This window comes from Crinia signifera, chromosome 19 (assembly GCF_055691185.1).
Source record: "Crinia signifera chromosome 19, ASM5569118v1, whole genome shotgun sequence".
Classification (NCBI taxonomy): Eukaryota; Metazoa; Chordata; class Amphibia; order Anura; family Myobatrachidae; genus Crinia; species Crinia signifera.
In genome coordinates, this window is record NC_139226.1 from 60,654,594 (window position 1) to 60,672,845 (window position 18,252).

Consider the following 18,252-nt stretch of genomic DNA (forward strand, 5'->3'; position numbering starts at 1 on the left):
GCTGTCTTGAGCCACCCCAAGGGTCAAGCAGCCGGCAGATGTGTCACAGATTATGTTATACCATACTTACCTTCTTTTTAGTCCTCCTCTCCAGGATAAGCCTGGAGAGGAGAGGTTGAATTCACTTTAAGGGGTGGGGCCTGACTGATATATCATCAGATCTCACCCCCAAAACAGGAAATATCCATGTGAAAAAGTCACACTCTCTTTATTGTGTCTCACACACAGACATATGTACACATTAGGGATGAGCGGCTTCGGATCCTAGAGATCCGAACCCCCCCAAACTTACCTAATCTGGGGACGGATCCGAGGAGTTTTACGGGTCCCGCCATCTTTCCGAGTCCAAAACGAGGCCAAATGTCATCATCCCACGTCGGATTCTCGCTAGACCGGATCTCTATAAAAGTCCCGGCTCTGGCGCCATCTTCATTCAGTATGTGAAAACTCAAACAGCACGGATGTGTCCGTGCTGTCTGCACAGAGGGGAAAGCTATGGGGGACAAACTAAAACTAGAGGCTGCCTAACGTAATGGGGGCGGCTCAAGGGGGACAACTACAGATCGGAAATCTAAAGGTATAATTACTAAGGGGGAACTAACGGTGCAGGAACTTTTGTACATCTAGTAAGAGGGAACTACTGAGGGGGAAACTATACTAAGTGGAAAACTAGGCAAATGCCTTGGGCATCTGGCATGCTCAGGGGCATACAAGCCTAATCTAGGGCTGGCTCAGCTTGACAGGGACAGTGGCAGTTGCGTACTGATTCATCAGCCGCCTGCCAGGTCCCGTCTCTCCCCTGTCCTCTGCCAGACAGCTTGATCGGTACGGTGCACTGGAGGGGTTTCTTCTAAAAGGGGCGTCCGCGATTAGGCCACGCCCCTCTTTGCCTGCACCCGGTGCAGCTCTGCTTCTGCTGCTCCCCTGTGTCTGCCTGGTGGTGGTGGACTGGCTGCAGCCATCACATGGAGCCCTGTCAGGACGGAGGGAGTCAGCAAGATAAAGGAGCAAATAACCTGGCAAAGAAGTGGAAGGTAAGGTGTGTCATTGTATGTGTGTGTATTTGTGTGTCAGTGTATCTGTATTTGTGTGTCAGTCTATTTGCGTGTGTATGTGTCAGTATGTGTGTGTGTGTGTGTGTATGTGTCAGTGCCCGCAGCTCCCCTGCACCCAAGGTCCCCATGAGGGTTTAAAAACCACAGCATGCCAGTGATCCCACCTGTAAAAAGCTCTTATGTCATGATCACTGCACCATGGCAGCGCCTGCACCACAGAAAATAGGACCTTATTCTGGTTCCAGACGTACGTACGTTCCGCATCACCGTACATTTCCCATACGCGGACGGTAAGCGAAAGTCCACCCACAAAACATCCGCATACGGACGGCCACAAAGACTGACAAATGGGAGTGGCGTACACTTGAGCATACGCCACCGTACACGGACAGATCTTCTCAGACACCGATAACTGGTGTACAATAGAGCGTACGCCAACGTTTACGGAAGGGTCTCCTCCGCTAACACACCAACAGCTTACGGCTGTCTGAGCGTAAAGCCACCATGCACGGACGGGTCTCGCCTGTTTTTAATGGAAAACTCAGCGTTTGTCACCCATCGTGAGAGTGAGCGTACGTCCATGCACGCTGACATACCCTTCACATATATGGCCCTGCTAATCTAGCCTTTCAACTATGATTAAGACAATTAAATGAATTATTCTAATTGTTATTCAATTATTGTTTTCTATTAAATAAATAAAATAAATAAATATTACCTCAATTGTCTACCTCAGCGGTTCTCAAACTGTGGTTCCTGACCCCCAAGTGGGTCCCAACCTTCTCAGTATGGGGTTGCAACTATTCAAAAATCTGTTGAATTGTTTATTTTAGACTCTTCCCATCATGTTATGCCTCCACAATGCTGCCATGCAGGTGCTCTCTGATGACTACACATGTTATGTGATCATCTGCAGTAACTTTCTGGGGTCCCGTAATTATTTTTATTGTCTGATGGGGTCCCAGAGCAAAATAGTTTGAGGACCCCTGGTCTACCTTAATGAACACCCTAATACAAATACATTTTAACCCTCCTTACATGTATATTTATTATGTTCTAATGTTGCATTGTAATCACTATCTATGTGTCCCCACATTGCTTTTACTTTTTTTAAAAGTTATGTTGGTGTTTGTGTGTATGTACTAAATTATGTCCATAATTGGTTTGTCCAAAATGTTTAACATGTATACCTACCCTGATGTTATGTGATGTTTTAATCTAACAACATTAAAAACTCATGCCTTTTCACTGTCAGATCCCCTGCGTCCAGCACGGAGGCTGGCGCAGGGGGATCTCAGCGACGCGCTCCGGCTGTTGCCGGGCAGCGGGGACGCCGCCGCGTCACTCCGCAGCGTGCAGTCAGACGTGCACGCGACGGCAGCGCACAACCCACGTCTGACGGCCGGGAGACTAGCTCCCGCCCGCTCCCACAACGCCCGCCTCGGTTGCCTAGGCGATTGGGGACGCCAGGCAGCCGGGCGGGAGATTCTACATCCAGCCCACTATATAAGGCTTCCGGCCAGGACGCTCAGGGCCGGTTATAGCTCAGACCTTGTGCCCTGAGTGTTCCTGGTCCCTGGATACCCTGACTCTGCCTTGGCCACAGCAGTCCAGCCTCTGTGTCCTGTCCGGCATCTTAGCAGTCTGTGTTCCTGCTCTTTCCAGCTGCAGCCCTGTATCAGCTAAGTGCCTGCATTATTCATTGTGTTATTACATTCATTGCATTTACTGAGTCATCAACTGTGTATTGTTACACGTATTACATATTGAGTCATCAACTGTGTATTGTTACACGTATTACATATTGAGTCATTTATTGTGTATTGTTACACGTATTACATATTGAGTCATCAGTTGTGTATTGCTAACCGTATTACGTTTTTGGGTCATCTGCCGTGTATTGTTACACATACAATCTGAGTGAGTTATCTGCTGCATCTTGTGGGTCTTCTCGTGTGTACCCTGGCTCGTTATCCCCTGTTCACACATTCTGGTCCTTACGAGATCCTCGCCAGAGGAAGGGTTTAGTTAGTCTGTCCCCTTGTCAAACACTGACCTTGGCGTGTGTGTTGTCCCATCATAAGACCAGGTGGCATCGAGGTAGGAGCCTGACTAACGGGCTCCTACGAACGCGGCTATTAGTGGTGAAGCTTAGTTCTGCACTCGCACGTCAACGTCACCTGGTTGCAACGGAGTTAGGCTGGCGAGGTAGGTCTTCCCGATCTTATCTCCTACCAGTCAGTGTCACGTGGTGCCTCGCCAGGCAACGTGACACAGGAGACCCTTACATTATAACCGGCCCCCCACTCACTCAGTTGTTATCCTCGGCCTGTCATGGATCCCTCTCAGCAGGTCACGGGTCATGCTCTAGTGGGTCAGATTCATTCCCTCACACAGAAGCTCCAGGAGCTCACACTCCGGGTGAACTCCCAGGAGGAACAAGTCCAGGAGGCCCTCACGCCATCCAGGCGCCCTGAACCTAAGCTTAATCTCCCGGATCGATTCTCTGGAGATCGTTCCCATTTTTATAACTTCAGGGAGTCATGTAAGCTATATTTCAAACTACGTCCCATATCCTCTGGTTCTGAGTCCCAGAGGGTGGGAATAATTATTTCCCTGTTACAGGGAGATCCTCAGACCTGGGCCTTCGGACTCCCAGCAGGAGATGAAGCTTTTTCCTCTGTAAATTCTTTTTTTTCCGCTATGGGGTTGATTTATGATGACCCCGATAGATCTGCTTCGGCAGAGGCTAACCTCCGGGCCCTCAGGCAGGGACAGGGTACTGCAGAGAGTTATTGTACGCAGTTCAGGAGGTGGGCCAATGACTCAGGTTGGAATGACCCCGCACTGCGTAGTCAATTTAGAATTGGTCTGTCGGACACGCTCAAGGATGCTTTGGTTCATTATCCCTCTCCTACGTCCTTAGATGATATTATACAATTAGCCATTAAGGTTGACAGACGTTTTCGGGAACGTCAGAGAGAGAGGGAGTCTGGAGTCTTTCCCTCGTCATCTCAGGGCGAGTCTCCAGATCCTTCAGGGGAAGAACCCATGCAGGTCGGGGCCACTCGGCTTTCAGCCGCCGAGAAGAACCGGAGAAGACTCAAGGGCTTGTGTCTTTATTGTGGAGGTACAGGTCATCGTGCCTTAGGTTGTCCCCTTAAGGCGGGAAAAGACAGGGCCTAAGTGGATTCGGGGGAGTTCACTTAGGCCTCACTCACTTTTCCCCTACTGATTCTGTGAATATTACAGCCACCGTCACCTTTGGGAAGCAGTCTTTGGAGATTCCTGCCTTTTTGGATTGTGGTGCGGCAGGTAACTTTATTGACATTTCTTTGGTCGAATCACTCGGCTTCAAACCAGTTCCCCTTGAAGGGGCCCTGTCCGTCTGTGGTTTAGATGGCCTACCACTATCTAATGGCAGCATCTCCTTCCGGACTCCTTCTCTCCGGTTGACCATAGGAACCTTGCATTCAGAGGAAATAACTTTTTTAATTTTTCATTGCCCTTTCGCCCCTTTGGTCTTAGGTCTTCCGTGGCTAAAAAAGCATTGCCCTACCATCAATTGGGTTTCAGGCGAGATTACTCAATGGGGGTCGTCTTGTTTTAGTAATTGTTTATCTTTACCCGTAAGGGCAGTCTCTTCGGTTCCTTCTTCTTTACCCATTCCTTATCATGATTACGCTGATGTCTTCTCCAAGAAAGAAGCAGACACACTGCCACCTCACCGGTCATATGATTGCGCCATCGACCTCGTTTCCAATGCCCGGTTACCCAAAGGACGTCTTTATGCCTTGTCTACTCCTGAATCTCGTGCCATGGATCAGTATATTAGGGAGAGCCTAGAGAAAGGCTTCATTCGCCCTTCCAAGTCTCCTGTGGGGGCGGGTTTTTTCTTTGTCCAGAAAAAAGATGGCTCTTTGCGCCCCTGTATCGATTACCGTGCCTTAAACCAGATTACCATCAAGAATTCCTATCCGTTGCCCCTCATCACCGTCTTGTTTGACCAGATTCGAGAAGCCGTGATCTTTTCCAAGATCGATTTAAGAGGGGCATATAACCTCATAAGAATCAAACACGGGGATGAGTGGAAGACCGCTTTTAACACTCATTCCGGCCACTACGAGTATCTTGTAATGCCCTTTGGTCTCGCTAACGCTCCTGCGGTCTTCCAGGATTTCATCAACGATGTACTCCGGCCTTTCTTAGGACTTTTTGCGGTTGTCTACCTGGATGATATTTTAATTTATTCCAAGAGCCTGTCTGAACATAGACAACACGTTTGCATGGTCCTTCAAAAACTCCGTGAAAACCAACTTTATGCCAAACTGGAGAAATGTGAATTTGAGGTTTCCCAAATATCCTTTCTGGGCTATATCATTACCCCACAAGGGTTTTCTATGGACCCCAATAAAGTTCAAGCCATTCTGTCATGGGCTCGGCCTACCAACCTCAAGGCCGTTCAGAGGTTCCTTGGCTTTTCGAACTATTATCGCAAATTCATTCGTTCATTCTCCGATATTGTCGCGCCAATTGTGGAGCTAACTCGCAAAGGAGCAGATCCACAAAATTGGTCTCCCCAGGCTATCAGATCCTTTGAACAATTAAAGAAGGCTTTTTGCTCTGCTCCAATTCTTCATCATCCAGACCCCCAAATTCCTTTCATTGTGGAGGTTGATGCCTCCGATGTCGGAGCTGGAGCAGTACTCTCTCAGACCCACAGCCCGGATAATAAATTACATCCCTGCGCCTATTTCTCACGCAAATTTTCTTCTGCGGAGAGAAACTACGACGTCGGTAACAGAGAGCTTCTTGCTATTAAGTGGGCCTTCGAAGAATGGCGCCAGTGGTTGGAAGGAGCAAAGCATCGGATCACCGTCATCACTGATCACAAAAACCTGGCGTACATTCAGTCAGCCAAACGTCTCAATCCACGTCAGGCTAGATGGGCTCTATTTTTTACCAGATTTCAATTTGTAATTACATTCAGACCCGGACCTAAAAATACCAAGGCCGACGCACTTTCCCGAAGTTTTCTGTCCTGTCAAGACTCCGAGGTGGTGAACGAGCCCATTATTTCGCCTGATGTTATCTTGGCTGGGGTAACTCAAGACTTAGCCACTCGCATAATTGCCTCTCAGTCCTCGGCACCTCAGTTGACACCTCAAGATCGCCTCTTTGTCCCCAAAGTCTTGCAAAACCAAGTTCTCCATGATTTTCATTCTAGTAAACTTGCCGGACATCCAGGTGTTATCAAGACTTTCGAAAGCCTAGCTAGAGTGGTTTGGTGGCCCGCCATGAAACAGGATGTCACCCGTTTCGTGTCAGCTTGTCCTGTTTGTGCCCGACAGAAAACACCCAGAATTTCTCCTATGGGTCAACTTCTACCACTATCCATCCCAAAAAGACCCTGGTCCCATATTTCTATGGATTTTATTGTCGACCTCCCCGTATCCTCCCACTGTTCCACCATTTGGGTTACGGTCGATCGATTCAGCAAGATGGCTCATTTCGTACCCTTGCGCAAGCTCCCCTCAGCGCAAGAGTTGGCTAGGCTCTTCATTACTCACATTTTCAGATTACATGGACTTCCCACGGATATCGTTTCTGACAGGGGTCCTCAGTTTATTGCCAGGTTTTGGAAATCTTTCTGCTCCAATTTGGGTATTCAGCTCAGTTTCTCGTCTGGTTTCCATCCTCAGTCAAACGGACAGACAGAAAGAGTCAACCAGTCCTTGGAACAATATTTACGTTGCTTTATTGCCAAATGTCAAACCAATTGGGCAGATTTGGTTCCGTTAGCGGAATTTTCTTATAATAACGCCTACCATGTATCTACTAAAGTGTCCCCCTTCTTCTGCAATTTTGGATTGCATCCCAAATGTGCTTCCTTGGACTCTCCGCTACCATCCAATCAATCCCACTCCTCGGCAGTTGCCACTCTTAGAAAATCCTGGAGGAAGGTGCGTCTTGCCTTGAATCAATCTGCACTCCGGTTCAAAATGTTTTATGATAAACACAAGAGGCCTTGCGCATTTAAGGTTGGGCAGAGAGTCTTTCTTTCTACTCGTTACATTAAGTTACGCCAGAAATGTCATAAACTGGGGCCTAAATTCATTGGACCTTTCCGCATCATCAAACAAATTAATCCAGTGGCCTTCCAGTTACTCTTACCCAAGTCCTTGAAGATCAATAGTGTTTTCCACTGTTCTCTTTTCAAACCGGTCTCCCCTTTCTTTCGTCAAAAAAGAACCAGAAAACCGGTAATCATCAAGGGTCATAAGGAATTCGTGGTAGAACGGATTCTTGACTCTAAACTTGTCCGCGGCCAGCTCAAATTTCTGATCCATTGGCGGGGTTACGGGGATGAAGAAAGATCATGGGTTCCTGACAAGTTTTTGCACGCGCCCAGATTAAGGACAGAGTTCTTTAAGAAGTTTCCGTGGAAACCCGGGAGTAAGGGTTCGGTGACCCCTCCTCAAGGGGGGGGTACTGTCAGATCCCCTGCGTCCAGCACGGAGGCTGGCGCAGGGGGATCTCAGCGACGCGCTCCGGCTGTTGCCGGGCAGCGGGGACGCCGCCGCGTCACTCCGCAGCGTGCAGTCAGACGTGCACGCGACGGCAGCGCACAACCCACGTCTGACGGCCGGGAGACTAGCTCCCGCCCGCTCCCACAACGCCCGCCTCGGTTGCCTAGGCGATTGGGGACGCCAGGCAGCCGGGCGGGAGATTCTACATCCAGCCCACTATATAAGGCTTCCGGCCAGGACGCTCAGGGCCGGTTATAGCTCAGACCTTGTGCCCTGAGTGTTCCTGGTCCCTGGATACCCTGACTCTGCCTTGGCCACAGCAGTCCAGCCTCTGTGTCCTGTCCGGCATCTTAGCAGTCTGTGTTCCTGCTCTTTCCAGCTGCAGCCCTGTATCAGCTAAGTGCCTGCATTATTCATTGTGTTATTACATTCATTGCATTTACTGAGTCATCAACTGTGTATTGTTACACGTATTACATATTGAGTCATCAACTGTGTATTGTTACACGTATTACATATTGAGTCATTTATTGTGTATTGTTACACGTATTACATATTGAGTCATCAGTTGTGTATTGCTAACCGTATTACGTTTTTGGGTCATCTGCCGTGTATTGTTACACATACAATCTGAGTGAGTTATCTGCTGCATCTTGTGGGTCTTCTCGTGTGTACCCTGGCTCGTTATCCCCTGTTCACACATTCTGGTCCTTACGAGATCCTCGCCAGAGGAAGGGTTTAGTTAGTCTGTCCCCTTGTCAAACACTGACCTTGGCGTGTGTGTTGTCCCATCATAAGACCAGGTGGCATCGAGGTAGGAGCCTGACTAACGGGCTCCTACGAACGCGGCTATTAGTGGTGAAGCTTAGTTCTGCACTCGCACGTCAACGTCACCTGGTTGCAACGGAGTTAGGCTGGCGAGGTAGGTCTTCCCGATCTTATCTCCTACCAGTCAGTGTCACGTGGTGCCTCGCCAGGCAACGTGACACAGGAGACCCTTACATTCACTATGTGTTATGTAACTCAAAAACACACACACATTCACACATCAATCGTTAGACCTCACCTCAAATTACAAATATAAATTACATAACACATCTGTGTGTACCTGCCCTTTACAAACCCTATAACATATTTATGATGAAAAACACAGGCAACTTCGAACTGTCAGAAAACTTTTATTCGTACAAAAATGAAAGGTGTGGGTAAAAAATTAAACGAGGGCCTCCAACCGGGAAAACAAAAAATGTAAATACAGCAGGGTCAAAAATATTTCCTGAAGAATCTCCCCAACTTCTTCCTGGTGCTGTTCAGTGTCTGTAGTGAAGGGGAAAAAATACATTATATTGAATATATCATATACAAAAATGTTTGTTGCATTGTAACATAATAAGAATTTGTGAGTGAAGTGTGAAGGGCACATACATTTTTCTACTACATTGAAGATGGGTATGCTGTAAGCACGGTACTAAATACTATTCTGTGGACACACACATACAGTATATACAGTTTGTGCTGGTGGAATTACCTCAAACCTCACAATTAACCTGTGCTATTTAAGGGTAATGACAATTGTTGCGGCTTAAGCAGTCCTGACTATTTAAAAATTTTGACATTGGTGTACAAATTATAGGCCTAGAGGTTTTTGTGAAAAGCATGCATCCGCATGGCCTCACACACTATTAACAAAACAATGTAGAAATTAATGTTGAACATCATGCTGGAAACTGTAGTTACACAACACCTGGTCCCACATAACTTCTACAACACTACTGTATGATATGTCATTGGATGTACTGTTACGTCAATTACTCAAGGGGTGAGGCGTGGCCACACTCTGAAAATACACCAAGGGGACCTTTGTTCCTGGAGGAGGACAGGCCACAGCTATGGCTCTCACTGCATTGATATGTTGCAACTATTGATGAAGTTGGATACCCATATGTGGGTGTTATGATTGTTTATGTGTAAAAATGTGTATGTAAACATTTGGCAAATTGTTTACTTACGGCTACTTGTGGCATCCTGTTCTTCACTGGATGGGTGTCCAATAGCTGATGCCTGGCTGGTGGCAGATGCCTGGCTGGTTGCAGATGCCTGGCTGGGGGTGGGAGAGTGGCTGGGGGTGGGAGAGTGGCTGGTGGCAGATGCCTGGCTAGGGGTGGGAGAGTGGCTGGTGGTGGGAGAGTGGCTGGTGGCAGATGCCTGGCTGGGGGTGGGAGAGTGGCTGGGGGTGGGAGAGTGGCTAGGGGTGGGAGAGTGGCTGGTGGCAGATGCCTGGCTGGGGGTGGGAGAGTGGCTGGGGGTGGGAGAGTGGCTGGTGGCAGATGCCTGGCTGGGGGTGGGAGAGTGGCTGTGGGTGGGAGAGTGGCTGGGGGTGGGAGAGTGGCTGCTGGAAGTGGAGGGTGAGATGTAGTGGGTACCAGGGGGCCCCAAAGTGGTCTCCTCCAAATCCTCATCCTGCAGCTGGGCCTCCTGCAGCTGGGCCTCCTCTCTGGCCCTCATGCGTGCCCTTGCGCGTGCTGAAATGTTCATGTTGATGGTATAGAAAATGAAGGTTGTGTTTCATGAAAAGGAGAGAAAGAAAAAATTAAATTAGTCATGGTCATATAAATATAAATGATTTGTCTTTCAAATTTTACATCATAATTATTAGATCTGCTACACACCAAATCAGACCGTATCCATACACACCCCTAAACACCCCTATACACCCCTATACACCCACATACACCCCCATACACCCCCATACACCCACATACTCATGCACATTTTAAAAGTAATTCCTAGATTTACCCAAATTAGACTCTGAGACCTGTCTAGCCTTAGATTCCCCGTGGTCCCTTTCTGAACTTGAAAAAGCAATTGATGATTTGCCCCGGGACAAGGCTCCTGGACCGGATGGATATCCGACCAATTTCTATAAAAGTTATAAAACGGACTTAGCCCCAATACTATTAAATGTTTTCAATGAGGCATCAAATTCTAGAGGATTTCCAAAAGAAATGTTGGAAGCACAAATTGTGGCAATTCCAAAACCGGGTAAGCCCCCTTCTTCAGTTCAAAATTTTCGCCCAATTGCGCTGCTAAACACTGATGTCAAACTATATGCTAAACTAGTCGCAAACCGCCTATGCCCCCTTCTTCCTTCCCTTATAACTGCAGACCAGGTTGGTTTTGTTCCGGGAAGGCAGGCCCCAGATAATACCCGCAGAGTCTTTTTTTTTCCAAGAATACATTTTTATTGAAGTTTTTCAAACATGTCAAAAAACAGACTTTGTAATAGGGGATACAGAATAAAGAAGGGAGGAGGGGGGGAGGAAAGACAAGGGGGGACGGGGAAGGGGAGGGTACAACACTGTAGCTCGTGTAAGCCTTACATTGTATAAGACTGTACCATCAAAGAAATATTGTATTACATATTGTATTACATACAACACTGCTAGCAGTACATATGAAAATATCTAGGCATATGGGAAGAAGGCTGTCACAGCCTGTGGGATCTAGACTAAACATCTTAGGACGGGTTGGCTAGTTTATAAGCCATCCATGCAACCCACTTAGCTGATGGAGAGGAGGAGGAAGTGGCGCAGGCAGATCCCTCCGTTTCAAACCCGTAATGGCTGTGGACTGCTTCCTCAATAGTTAGTATTGTGGGGACTAAGGGGGTCAGCCAGTGACTGGCCAGAAATAGCTTGGTAGATATTAAGATATGCCCCAACACATAATGAACATCTTTAGGAATGTGGTCTGGAAATAGGTGGAATAATGCTATCTTCGGCAGTGGAGATATGGTACACCCCGATATATCCGAAAGGAGCATAAATACTCTGGCCCACATTCCCTTCAGTTTTGGACATGACCAAAATATATGGTATAATGTTCCCACCCCCCCACACTGTCTCCAGCAAGTACTAGCGGTAGTTGGCCACATAGTATGTAGGAGGGCCGGGGTAAGGTATAGCCTGTGTGTCAATTTGTAATACTGCTCCAAATGTGATTGGCATTTAGATAAATAGAAGCAATTATCATATATCGTTTTCCACTCATCGTCTGATATAGACGTCTGTAAATCTCGTTCCCATTTACATTGAAAATGTAATTTGTTAGGCTGCTGTGAGTCCGTAAATAAATTATACCACCATGTTATGGAGCCTCTGGTGTTCAATCTTGTAAATCTGTGAGAGATGAATTTGGGCAAGGGTCCTATTTTGTGTGGGTGGGGGCCCGTGCTCTGCAGCCAATGTCGCATCTGGAGGTATTTATAGAAATGTTTGGAGGGGATTGCGAAGGAGTTTTGAATGTCGCTGAATGGGATCAGGGTGCCTTCTTTAAGAAGAAAGCCTAATGTCAGAATACCCTGGGAAACCCACATGTCTAGAGACAGGTTTGGAATCATATGGGCCAATCCCTCTAAGGACAGATCAGGAGAAGGAAGAGTGATTTCTGGTGTCCTCGACACCAAAGTTAGCCAAGAACGTCTAGTAGATGCCAGTATAGGAGAGTGTTCAATGCTCTTTAAGACTGCTGATGGGGGGAGCCACAGAATATCCGTGATAGCTGATGGTAAGGCGAAGCCCTTTTCTAGCAAGACCCAAGGTTTGGGATTCTCTTTGACAAACCACTCATTGAGTGGGGCCAGAATACAGGCCATTTGGTAAGAGCAGAGGTCAGGGAACGCCAATCCCCCTTTGGCTTTAGGTAGGCACATTCTACTTCTGGCCAATCTAGGCTTTTTGCCTCTCCAGATATATTTCATGAATAGCCCATTAAATTTGGTTAGTAAATGTTTTGGAAGGAGGATGGGGATGGTCCTAAAAAGATATAGCAACTTTGGGAGTAATACCATTTTAAGGGCTGCAATGCGGCCTAACCATGATGTTTTGAGAAGCATCCAGTCGTTTGTCATCTTGGAGAATCTACTTAGTAATGGTGGGTAGTTGGCAGAGATTATATCTGAGACTTTAGGGGTGATTTGAATACCTAGGTATTTTATGCGCGTCGGCTGCCACGCGTAGCCATAGGTCGCCTTTAGTTCTGTCAATTGATTTTCTGGTATATTGATGGGCAGAGCTTCTGTTTTTAAACTATTCAATTTATAGTAGTAAGCCAAAGTGTAGGTATGCAAGATCTTATGGAGAGAGATAAGGGAATTGGCGGGATTAATGATCGTAAGCAGGACGTAATCCGCAAATAAGGATATCTTATATGAGCGTCCAAATAGTATTGGGCCTTCTATGTCTGGGGCTGATCTAATTGCTTCCGCTAGCGGCTCTATTGCCAGTACAAACATGAGCGGGGATAGCGGGCATCCCTGCCTAGTACCATCAGAGATTGTTAATGCGGACGATAGCATACCATTTACAAAAACTTTGGCCGAGGGGTTGGAGTAAAGGGCCATAATAGAGGATAAGGCCCTGTCTCTAATTCCAAATTTATGTAGGACAGCTTGTAGGTAACCCAAATGGAGTCTGTCGAACGCCTTCTCTGCGTCCAACGACATAACCAACAGTGGCTCCGCTGACCCAGAGAAGGCCTCCAACACATGTATGGTTCTCCTTGTATTATCTGGCGCCTGTCGGCCCATCACAAAACCCACTTGGTCTTGGTTGATTAAGTTTGGAAGTATTTGATTGAGCCTATTCGCTATCAGTTTTGCATAAATTTTTACATCTGTGTTTAATAATGCTATGGGGCGATAATTTGTTAAAAGCTTAGAATTTTTGCCAGGTTTCGGGAAGGTCACAATTCGGGCTTCTAGCATCTCGGTTGGGAATGAGCCCAGCTTTGATGCTTCGTTGAAGAGGGGAGCTAACAATGAAGGCAATTGGTCGCAGTAGATTTTATAGAATTTATTGATATACCCGTCTGGGCCTGGGGCTTTTTCAGATGGCAAATTATCGATAACTACACGGATCTCGTCTTCTGACCAAGGGCGCTCTAGGAGCGTTAACGTGGACTGGTCCACTGAGGGTAGGTCAATGTGCCTTAAGAAAGAGTCTATAATTTCTGGATTGGGTTGGGGTGTGAGAGGGTCTTGGCGAAGGTTGTATAGGGAGGCATAGTATTCTGCAAAAGAATTAGCAATATCTAGCGGATCTGTTACCGTGACTCCCTTCAGGTTAGTAATTTGTTTGGTGCGCTCCATCGCTTGTTTCCCCCTTAGTTTCCTCGCTAGCAATCTACCTGCTCTGTCTCCTTGAGTTTAAAATTTTTGCTTCATTCTAAATAGGTTTTATCGAACTTGGACATGGAAAGGGTATTCCATACATCCCTCGTCTTGAGAAGCTCCCTGTATAGAGATTGGTTGGTTGGATCTAATTTAAGTTTATTTTCTAGATCTAGCATCCTAGCTTCAGTTTCCACCCGTTTCTTGTTTAGTTTTTTCCTATGATGCGCCGCCGCTTGGATAAAAGATCCTCTAAGGACAGCTTTCAATGTACACCAATGTGTAAAGAGGGAGGTCTCTGAAGGGGAATTAGTGGCGAGATAGAGGTCAAGGGATTTATCAATTAGGGCTTTAGAGTCCCTATCGGATAGGAGGTACCCGGTCAGTCTCCAGGGTCTAGGGGGCACCCTGGTTGGGCATAGGTGCCAAATGAGTGTTATGGCTGAGTGATCAGACCACGCGACCGGAAGTATATCCGCGGCCCCGATCTGCTGGAGGGTCCCCCCATCCGAAAGCGACAGGTCAATCCTGGAAAATGATCTATGGACTGCGGAATAGAACGTGTAGTCTCTACAATTGGGATTTCTCGCTCTCCAGATATCATACAGGCCAAACTCATATATAATTCGTTGGAATGCTTGGGATTGTGTTCTCTTGGGGGGTGTAGCAGGCTTAGACCTGGGGGTTGATTTATCCATGCTGGGGTCAAGGACTAACTTAAAATCCCCCAGGATGATCAGTGGGCCTTTATGGGTCGCATGCAGGGTTGAGCACAGTTTCCGTATAAATGGGATTTGTTTAGTATTTGGGGCATAGACACATGCGAGAGTAACTGGATTATCATTAATTTGTCCTATAACTATTAGATACCGCCCTCCTGGGTCTGCAATCTGCTTCTCAATCGAGAAGTTGCACCTCTGGGAAAAGAGAAGGGCTACTCCTGCCTTTTTTTTGGGACCATTGGCTGTGTAGCATAATGGGAACTTGTTGTTAAAGAAGCGAGGTGGGGCAGAGGCGAGGAAATGAGTCTCTTGGACTGCTATAATATGGGCCTTACTTCTGGCGAAGTGTGTTAACGCCATTCTTCGCTTATTGGGGGAGTTTAGGCCCTTAACATTCAGAGACAGGATTTTAAGCTTATTCATAGTCATGAGTAAACAGATAGAGTAGGTTTAAGAATATCATAGGCATAACAAACATTGTAGGGCAGAATGCGGATCTGAAGCATCTCTATATATACCCGCCACAGGGGCGCAGGGACTGAATCTAACGTTGTATGTTTAAGATCGATGATAGTAGATACAGAGTATCTAAGTGCGGTGTCAGTGTTGCCTAGGGGATGGGAATTGGGTGAAAAGGAATAGACCATGGGCTACCAGCCCAGTAGGGTGAAGGAGACACAATAGGGGACAGAACCAAAGGAAAGAACACCTTATAGGTGTTTGAGAAGGCCGCCCAGGTTGGCGGCACATAGGGGCGTAGGTGTCAGCACTGGGAAGCACCGGAGGGTCCCCAATGGTAGGCATATAATAAGTATACATATAGATATGCATATCTATGACCCATTAACAGAATAAACAAAACAAAACAAGGTCCAGGGTATCTAACTGTACCACATATCTGCAATTCCTCCTCACGGATATATGTAAATATCACAGTTCCATTGCTAGATAAAACGTAGCGTTTAAACGTGTTAACTCAGTAAATATAATAAGCTAGTTAAACTAAACATGTCTATTTTCATATTCCTAACCACACTTGTAATCCTCTAGTGGTGGGACCTCTGGCTAGGGCAGGCATGGAAACCAGACCGTGATCACCATCAGACTTGGCTAAACAGTCATCTCTCCACTCCACCCCCCAGCCCGAACCACCAAGTGTAGGAAAACTAGGCCCCGGATCACGGATCTCTTAAACTAGACCAGAACTATCATTGCATGCAACAAAAAGAAGCAATCTGGGGCTGAGTAAAACAGAAAAAAGGGAGGCATATACTTTACAGTCAGGCATTATGTTTGGCTGTTGACCATTCCTGTGTCACCCTGTTGTTGGGCGGGGTGCAGAGGGCAATGTTCCAGCCCGCTAGAATCTTCTCCCCGGCTGACGGAGAGGTGATGATGGTTGTGGTCTCATTACGTCTCACTATCAATTTTGTTGGGAAGCCCCAGCGATAGGCGATGTCCGCATTCTTGAGAGATCTAGTGATCGGTGCAAAGGACCTCCTCAGAGCCAAGGTAGAGGCGGAGAAATCTGCAAAAAACTGTAGATCGCCCAGGATTGATTAGGATTCATCCGAAGATCTCGCTGCTCGGATAACACGTTCTTTTATGTGGAAGTAATGGAATCTCATCAGGGTGTCACGTGGCGCTCCTTGTGGTGCGTTTTTAGCTTTTGGGATACGATGGATGCGGTCTAGGAGGAAGTCGGACACATGTACCGTTGGTAGGAGTTTTGTGAACAGGTCCGTCACATATTGCACTAGGTTATCTGCGGTAACTGATTCTGGGATCCACCTGATTTTGAGATAATTTCTGCGTGACCTGTCCTCCAGTTAGTTACTGACAGCTGTTGGCGCGTGGCTGGGGCGGTAGACTTATTTGAGACCCCCTGGATTGGGGATGGGAGTTTGAAGAAAGGAGCTTTAGAGGTCCCCGGTACATCTTTCTGGCGTCTAGACGGCATTATGTTTCTAGCGGTTTCAGGAGCAGGTGAGGCAAAGCGGGCTGCTGAGGCAGGAAAGTTGGAGGGACAAGAAATTGCAGTACCCTGGCCGGGTTATGATATGAATGTCATAGAGCGCTGGTCGTTGATATGCTCATAAGGACGTCCGGTGCTCCCCCCTTAGAGAGCCATGGTGGGGTTACATATTTAGTTGGTAAGGCAGTGAGGGTATAGCGGCTAAAACATTCAGGGTGTAATTTTTGAGGAAGAGCAGGTCTTAGGAGACGGTGTAGTAGGAACGGCTACCGTAAAGCAAGGGTCCAAATGGGGTGGTCGTGCCAGCACTGGCCACCTGTAGCGATTAGCTCCTATTATAGTTAGGACCCACCTAAGGTTCTTGGGGAGAGGGGCAGCTGGAGAAAGGCTTTGGGGTATGCTGTGAGGGATCCTGCAAGTGAGGGTGATCCCTTATGGTAGCCAGGCACTGTGGGGTCTCAGCAGGAGAATCGCTGCTGAAGTGCTGCAGCTTTTATATGGGATCCAAGATGGCCGCCGCTTATAATGGGGCAGGGGATATGTGGAGCTCCACTGCTGCGTGGAGGCTCCAGGGCCACTCACCCAGGTCTCCTTGGGTTGTGCTGGGGCAGGGGGAGGTCAGCTTACCTCCCTGTGCCCTGCTTCTGGGATCTCCAGCGGTCCCTGCGTCCAAAACGTCCGCGATCCGGCTCCGGAGCTCCGCCGCCGGGTGCCCGCAGAAATTGAGGCCGCGGCTTGGAGCTGTTTGTAGGCCTCAATCGCGGGGAGGTGTATATGCCGTCCCCAGGTTCCGCTGTGCGTGCCTCTTGGGACCGGAGTGTCCCCGCCGGCTTGGTGAGTGTGGGGAAGCGGGTCCAGGTGGTGGGAGAGGGCTGCAAACAGGTTTTTTATATATAAACCTGCAGGAGCTGTTTGACTGAGCTGCCTGCTCCTTCCATGGCCAAACCATGCCCCCCCCGCAGAGTCTTTAATATCATTGAATATTGTGATTTCCATAAGACCCCTCTGCTGGTTCTATCGTTGGACGCAGAAAAAGCTTTTGACAGATTACACTGGGGATATCTGAAATCTGTACTAGTGTCTTTTGGCTTTCAGGGAAGATTTTTAGACTCCATCTTGGCCCTTTACTCTGCTCCATCTGCAAGGGTTTTTGTCAAGGGCAATCTCTCCTCGGGGTTTGATATTGCTAATGGTACCAGACAGGGGTGCCCTCTGTCGCCCCTTATATTTGCATTGGCTATCGAGCCCCTAGCTGAGACTATTAGAAGGGATGCAGGTGTGGAGGGACCCAAGATTGGCAGTATATCGCACAAAAATAGCCTTTTTGCTGACGATATCCTACTATGTTTGCTAAATCCTGTAACTTCTCTCCCTAGGCTGCATACCATCCTCGAAAATTATGCAAAAGTATCGTATTACAAACTGAATACCTCTAAAACCGAAGCTCTCCCGCTCAACATATCCCAGGTGACATTAGCCCTACTCAAAGACAAATACAAATATGCATGGCAGCTGCGGTCCATCAGGTATTTAGGGGTACATTTGGCCAGGGACGCTGACCTTGTTGATTGTAACTTTACTCCTCTACTCTGCTCACTTGAGAAGTTAACAAAGGAGTGGCTGCTTCACGAAATCTCATGGCTAGGACGTATAGCCGCCGCTAAGATGGTGTTGCTACCTAAGCTTATGTACCTTTTCCGTGCCATTCCAAGACCATAGGCAAATCTAGGGGGTGGTCCGGGGGTGCACAGGACCACCCATTAGCACATTTTGTAGCTGAGGGATGGGGCTTTCCAACGTG